This window comes from Pundamilia nyererei, unplaced genomic scaffold (genome assembly GCF_000239375.1).
Source record: "Pundamilia nyererei isolate P.nyererei 1_Seehausen unplaced genomic scaffold, PunNye1.0 scaffold00011, whole genome shotgun sequence".
Taxonomy (NCBI): Eukaryota; Metazoa; Chordata; class Actinopteri; order Cichliformes; family Cichlidae; genus Pundamilia; species Pundamilia nyererei.
The window spans coordinates 1,667,696-1,675,997 of record NW_005187412.1 but is presented as its reverse complement, the minus strand read 5'-3'; positions in this window follow the sequence as shown (position 1 = coordinate 1,675,997).

Genomic DNA, 8,302 nt, shown 5'->3' with positions numbered 1-8,302 from the left:
TTACACTGGATCAGGAGACGGTGGCCTTATTATTGGCTAGTTAGCGCTGCTGCCTCACAGCAAAATATCTGTGTTACCAGGCAACAGTAGTATTACCTGTGGGTGCGAATCTCCACAGTTTAGCCATGTGACCAATTTCATACAAATGCTAGCATGATAATGCTGCATCGCTGCTATTACAGTGTTTACCACGCTAACTAGAAAGTGACTGACATCCACAGAGCTATGTGGCGAGTGATTTAATCATACATGTATTTAAGTATTGTTTGTGACACACTGATACAAGATTGCTCATTTCTGCGTTGTCTTTACCAGGCCTCTCTGAAACTGCAACCTGATAACCTTTAGCAGCAGGAGGAATACTTTTCACTCCTTGAGAGGTATCAAACCTCTTTCCCACATTAACATCCCCATTGCTCTGCCCCTTTCATTTCCCACCTGCCTCCCTCCTCCTCCTCCTACCCTCATTCACAGCTGTTGGCCATTATCTTCTTGCCTACCTGACCCCCTCCACCATCACCATTGTACCTTTGTGGCAGTGACATTTGAACCTAGCGATCCTGTTAAATGCAGCCTTTCTTACATAATTTCTACATTGGCCCCAACAAACCAATCCATTCTCTTCTTGTGGAACAGTGGGGGGTGTAACCTCCTTTCTAGGAGGTTACATGAAAGTGACTCAGAAGAGAGCAAATTTCCTTTCTAGCATGTTTGATAGGTCAACTGGTTTAACAGAAGGAACTTGTTTTTTATTGGGTGTAGCATGCAGTTGTTAATCCAGTAAAATTATCATTACGATATTATTCAAAGACTACCATCCAATTTCTTCCACTTATCCAATTTTGGGTTTTGGCAGGTTACTGGAACCTATCCCAGCTATCATAGGCTGAGAGGCAGCGTGCAAAAGCCCCAGACTGGATTGAAACCCAGGATCTTCTTGCTATGAGGCAACAGTGCTAATGGCAGCAACTTGAATTGCTTATTTTTTAACCAAGGAAAGAAAACACTATTATCAGCAATAATCTTGCTGACAAGGTAACAGCTGCTGGTGTGGTTATTTGGAAATTTAAGAATTATAAAATTAATCGCCTTCAGTCTGGAGCTTCATTCAAAATCTTGCCTCATTGGGTGAGGATGGTCATGAGAAAGGTGTTGTGGTCAGATGAAACTGAGATCCAGCTGTTTGGAATCAACCTGACCCTTTGGAGGAAGAGCCAAAGAGCACCATTCCCACAGTCAAGCACGGAGGTGGAGGTATGAGGTATTGTGGCAGTTTTTCTGCTGAGTGAACATCACAACTTCAACACATTGAGGGGCCAAAGTACAGGGCCATGTACCATAAAATCTTGAACGAGATCCTTCATCACTCTGCCAGAACACTGAAGAATGGTCTTGGGTCTTCCTGCATGGCCATGACACAAAACATACTGCAAATCAATTTATAACGTCTATAATGTTTTTCTGGATTTTTGGTTGATATTCTGTCTCTCATCGGTAAACTGAAAATACATTTCTTGCATCTTCTTTGTAAGTGAACAAACATTATTAACACTTGATGGTGGACAAGTTGAAATGCCTGCGGTGAGTTCACATGTTCATGGGTCATTCTCTTTTTCTTACTTGTGGAAGGCTTGGATTTGTCATTTGCATGTGAATCAAAGTATATAAAGCCAAACCACCATCTGGCAGATGTCTACACCACTAACATACAAAACAAGTGCCTTCTTGTTTATGCTGTGCTGGAGTCTCTCGGAAAATGTGATTTGTTTCGCAAAGCACTTACCATTATAACAGCCACAGTTCTGGACAGGATGTAGAGTGCTACTGTCACTTCCAGCGTTTGCATATGATCTACCACTTTGCTGCTGAACAGATGCAAGTGGTATAGTATCTGATTTGAATGAGGTTTTAGTGTTCGTGTTTTACTTTGTGTTTAGGTTTTAGGCATGACTTAGTGATTTACAGCTCATATCATTTTTTTGTTTAAAAGAAAGCAGTTATTTTATGTTAGAAACATGATCTATGCAGGTAAAAAATGGGACAGCTGACCTCTAAACACTTTAAATTGTTTTCATGGATGGATGGTGACTGCATGTGCAACTTGTGACGTCCACGCAGCATCATAACCTTTCACACTTAACACTTTCGGCATGTGCAGCGCTCTGCAATCAACCGAGAAATATTACTGCTGAAAAAAAAGCACTGCCAGAACACCAACTGATGATGAAGTAGAGTTGTAGGAAGTAGCCTCATAAACTCAAGCTTTCTGCAGAAAATCTCATCTTTTCCATTTATTGTGGCTATTTCCCTGCACAACTTCTGTGCCATCTGGGAATCCCTATGCTGCTGCATTGATGGATTGTAGTGATGCCTCTGGAGGCTCACAGACTTGTGCCTCCAGCTCATTTGTTGTGCCAGCAGCACTGCACACACCAGGTTACAAAAATTGGGAGGGCTGCAGCCAGCTGAAACACCACCAAAGCATCTTATGTGCCAGCAGTAATGATGTCACTTTTGGAGTCTGCTGCTGTTCACAAGCACGACAATGGCAGTGGTATAAATTAAGTATTATAGTTCAGACAAAGAGTCATTGAATTTGAAGCCAACAAATTCAAGGAGAAACCAATATAAACAGACATGAATTAAGCCCCGGCCTGTGCTAAGATAAAAATTTAATGAGTATCTAAATCGAAAAATGTTTTTAGTTCAGGACTTAAGTTAGCATAATCAGTCTCAGAAAACAGAGTCAAAGTGACTTAAAATCTGCCTCCTTTCCACTGATGCAGTGCCAGTACCTAATGAAGAATTGTTCTATCAGTGATTGATGCCAGTAGCTAAAAGCTGACCTCCCCGACCTTCAATGGGTGATGAAGCTGATTGTAGAACAAGAGCATCTTGGTGTGATCAAAAAGTCACACAAGTCTTTGTTTAAAAAGCTAAACCCATACCTATTTTTTGTTTGGTGGTTAGTCACTGCAACCACCTCTCTGTGAAGAGCCTTCACCATTCTTCTCTCCTCCTACATCTGGGTTCCTCTCTGAAAGTGAGTAGTGCTTGAAGCTTTTCAGAAGTCTTTTTCCAAGTTTTTCTTTGGACATTAGCTGGGTTTTTTAAACTCATTTTTAGTCCAGTCCATTTACCTGAGTGTTTTCTTGTTGTTGTTTATGAAGTCACTTAACATTCACCTCTGATTCATTCAAGCATAACAAAGACACCTAACTCAAGAGATGGATCAATGTTGTAACTACACAAGACAGGCAGCTTAGCAACCAACCAACCTGAAATTGTATCTTTAGGCATTTTGTTACTAATTTGTTTTGTTAAAAATACTAAAAATTGCCAAAGGTAACACAGTTTGACTGAAATAAAGTAGCATTTTTATCTCAACAAAGTGATTCCCAAAGACCTATTAACTGAAAACTGGGCATATGTTGGCATGATGCGCAGCAACCCTTAAAACATTAGAGGGAACTGGACAAGCAGAGGACTTAAGAACAAGTGGTAGGCTTAAAAAAACGATATATAGCAGATGAACAGGACCTGAAAGCTAAATCTTTAAGAAATAGGAAAAAAAACAAGTCTGAGAGATGCATGTGGCCCTTCAGTTGATTAATCTACAGGGAACATAAGAAATAGACTAAAAATCAGTGGCATCAGATCTTATAAACTTATGAATGAAAATTTGAAAATTTGAGTTCAAATCATTTTCATTAACCATAGAAATGATTATGATGGCAGCCCACAGCTGAAGAAGAGCTTTTGATGTATTTAAGACGTCTGTAGTTTTCAGTCTTCAGTTTTATTTGTCATATGCAAGTTAGCACAGGGTCAACACTGCAATGAAATGTATTTGACAAGCAGAAGACAGTCGCTCAGCAGAATGGTACAGTAGGGGGGGCAAATGGGATATTGCACAGTTACGTTTTGTAGTTTGTACAGCATTGCACTTTTTTTTTCTTAATATAAATACCAATAAAGTGGAGTGACCAGTGTAGATTGTACAGAGTACTTGTGAAGCTGCAGGGTAGCTTCTGAGTGCATCCTGTGGAGTGTGTTGTGTTGTGGTTGAGGTGTCGTATGGCTTGGTGGTAAAAACTGTTTTTAAGTCTTGTAGTCCGAGCAGACAGGCTCCTGTAACGTCTGCCAGATGGTAACAAGGAGTACAGCTGATGTGCTGGGTGGCTGTGGTCCTTGATGATGCTGTGTGCTTTACGGAGGCATCGCTGGAGATAAATGTCCTGAATGGCAGGAAGCCTCGTGCCAGTGATGTGCTCTGCTGCCTTCACCACCCTCTGTGGTGATTTGCGGCTGCTAGCAGAGCAGCTTCCATACCAAACTGTAATGCAGCTCATCAGCAAGCTCTCAATTGCACACCTGTAGAAATTTAAGGTCATGTTAGCGTTCATGCCAAACTTCCTCAGCCTCCTCAGGAAGTAGAGCCGCTGGCGAGTTTTCCTGATAGCAGTGTCTGTGTGAAGGGTCCAGGAGAAGTCCTCGGTGATGTTGACACCAAGGAATTTCTCTTTCGACCTTGACACTGGTTATGTGGATGGGCTGGCGTTCCCTGACTGGTCATTTCCGGTAGTCCACTATCATTTCTCTAGTTTTGCTGATGTTGAGAGACAGGTTATTTTCCAGACACCACTTGTACAGTGCCATGTCTGCAGAACTAATTCTGACAAAATATAAAGAAATAAGGGATGGCTCAAGACTTCTACACAGTGCTATATTTCTTTTGGGCTATGTACCCCAAGAGTTAGACTTTACTCTGCATTTGCTGAAACATCCTTAAGTGCATGAGGGGAGAAACAACCTAAACAGTTGCTTGTTATTGAAAAGGCACCCCATTGAAATGGCAGGATCATTGCTCACCACCTGCCCTACACGCCTGAACTAGCTCTCTGCATCATTGTCTTCTTCTTCCCCAGAATAAACTACACAAATCTTACACCTACTGCAAACGTGCACCTGAAAGTGATGAAAACAAGACTACCTTGTGCTCTAAACTCTGTAACACTTCTCACTACCCCTCTGCTTACTAACTGAGCACTGACTGACCGTGAAGTTTGACTAAAATCTCTTTTTAGTGCACTATAGGAAGAAAAATTCTGCTGATAGATTAGCAAATACGAATAAACAAACTCCATATATTTCTGGACCAGTCATGGTGCTCATTTAATCACTGCAACTGACATTTTTATGGAACATTACTTACTAAATGAAAAAATAAAGTTTGGCTGACTTACAAACTTCAGTGTTATGACTTCAGTGTTATTACTTGAGCTGCAGTTCAGAGGCTCAACGCTTAATGAGCAAGATGGGTGCCGCTTGTCAGTTCTAATGGCTGTTTTCTGTGTGCAGCAGACCATGGCCTATGTGGGTCATTCTTCAAACATCCTGCCAAACATTTGTTGCCAAGCACCCCTCGTGTTTCTCATAACACATGACAATATAATGGTCAAATGGGGCCAGTTAGTTTGACCAAAGACAGTATGGACTAAGGGTGAATGATGAATCAGCAGCAGGGTATTGATCTTTGCCTTTACCACATATGGGTCTACACAACAAAGCAAACAGAGTAAAGCACCTTTCAGTCACTTTTATGGAGCCTGTCCAGTTACACCTAATGGCTACATGTCACATGAAGAAGTAGAACTATTGAGTTGAGCTCATGCAGCTGACTTTGTTGTTTTTACTTTTTCATTGCTACTTATAAAAAAGACCTGCAGTCATATTTTCATTAAGTGACCTGTAAATCAGTGAATCTCGAGTATTTTCATAACACAACAATTCAAAATCATCGGGATTTCATAGGGGATTGTCTCTTATGCTAAAGTGAGCTGTGAGGACAGTTGCTCCTGACAAAACTGTACCTGCAGGCACAGAGGACCAAAGGCTTCATTCTTTGGTTGTTGCTCACATAATCTTATGGCCTCTGTAGCTCCGACTCCAGTCCTCCAAAGCAAGCAAAAAAAAACTTTTAAACGAAAGAGCTGCTGGTATGAGCATCTGCTTGCTACTGATAAAAAGACTGCCAGCATCAGACATGATGTGACATGGCATACTGGTCAGTGACTGAAGCTTCTGATCAAAGGCATCTGGTGATCTAAAACGGATTTTTCCGTATGGTGTTAGAGGTCAAGGGAGACATTTTTTTCATCATGGCGCAGCAGGGCAGCACGTTGGAATCGAGGAATCTAACAATGGGATTTCTCTCTTTGCTCAAATGATGTATTTAATTGTTGATTTGTAAATGCAGTAGGCAATAAATGTCCATTTTCTCCTTCTTGTCTCTTGGTAGTTCTTTTTGTTTTGCTTTGCTATTGATAAGGTGCAGGATAACAAGACTTCACTCAAAGACATTAAATCAAAAATGTAGTCAGTTTGTAAAAGCTCAGCAAAAAGGATTCACTTTATTGCTTTTGCTTTAAAGGTCTAATTACCATGAAAAAGGAAAAACATGGAATAAAATGCAAAATAATCACTAGAATTTTGCATTTCTGCTTTTTTATCGGTGCTTACTCATATCATTTTCCCCAGAATCCCAGAAACACCAGCACTGGCATCAGATCAGTCATAAAGAATCACAAAAACTGATGAGCCTCACTCTTTTCTCAGCTGTCAGCGATGTAAAGGAAGTTTTCTTTCCCTACATCATTGCAATCAAGATCTTTAAAAAAACACATACTGGAGCTACAGTCTATTGCACAATTTGTTTTATGTCAGTACACATTGGAATAGAACAGACAAACGCCTTTGTTTTATTTCTTTGAACTTTATTTGAATGTAATTTTATCAAGGATCTTCTTTCACAATGTTACTCAGTTGTCCTTTATTCCAATAAATCTGTTGCAATACTTGAAAGAACACAGAAGGCTTGCTAGATAGAAAAACTGCTTGTCTGGGCAGATCAGGTGACATAAAATAATAAAAAAAATCCCATCCCACTTCTGGCCTCTTGTGTTATTTCTTCAGCTTCTGGTTCCATGGCTTTCCTAATTAGGTAATTACTGTATGTTGTGGAGGTAGTGAATTGTGAAGAGCAGATCCTCTTTTGACCCAGAGGGAAAAGAGACTGTTTTTGGTCCTGCCATACAAAAACTGTGAGTACAACCCCTTGGGCAAGGCTAGATTCAGCTTCGAGGGTTTTAGAAATGAGATAATTTCCACGGTGTGAGAGGACTTGGTGAATCATGCTGAAAACAGAGGTCAGGACTGTGCTGGAAAATGAGCTACCAACTTTTGGGGCTGACATTAAGACTCTAATGTGTTCAAACAGAATTGAAATAGTTTAAACTTTAATGTCTCAGGAGATACCATGAACATATGTTTGGAGGAAAAGTATTTGATCCCCTGTTGAACTAATAAGTTTATCTACTCACAAAGAACCAAAATAGTTTATGGTTATTTCATTTTAATTGAGAAAGACAGGATATCAACCAAAAATCTAGAAAAATAAAAAAATAGCTATAAGTTATAAGTTGATTTGCATGTCACTGAGTGAAATAAAAAATTGATTCCCTACAATACAACCAGAATTCTGTCTGCTACAGACTGGCTGTGTGCCCATGTTGCATACAGATTGCAATCAATCAATTACAGATACTTCTGATCTCATCTCGTTATATCTATAAAGCCCTCTCCATCACCATGGGAAGACCAAAAAGTTGTCATGAGTACTAAAGTTGTCAAGATGGTAGACCTGCTCAAGGTTCAATAGGCTACAAGACTGTCAACAAGACGTTTGGTGGAAATATAAAATTAAATGTTCTCTTGCTGGAGATCCATGCAAAGATCTCCCCTCATGCGGTGAAGATGATCACGAGAAAGGCGATGGATCACCCCAAACCTACACAGGAAGAGCTTGTTAATTATCTGAAAGCAGTTGGGGCCACAGTCAACAAGAACACCACTGGCAACATACTACAGTAATGGAGAGCACTGAAAAGGGTCTGGGACAGGTCTTCAGGCATGATAATGACCCCCCTCCCCCCCAAATATTGCCAAGGCAAAAAAGGAGTAGCTAAAGAAGTAGCACAAGACTTTATGGGGAATTTTGTGGGGTCAGTAAAGCTCCCATCTCAGCAACACTGAAGGATTAAACAGTTATCACAAATATCCCCCTGGATGGCATTAGCCATTTCAGTATTAGCAATTACCAGAGCAACATTAGCTGTCTTTTGGAGCTAAACAGCATTCGGTATCAGTCCAGTCTGTTTGTAACATTAGTAGGCAGTATTAATTTAACAGGATAACACAAATATTCTCTCAAAGTCTGTGATTGAAGCTGAGAAACATTAAT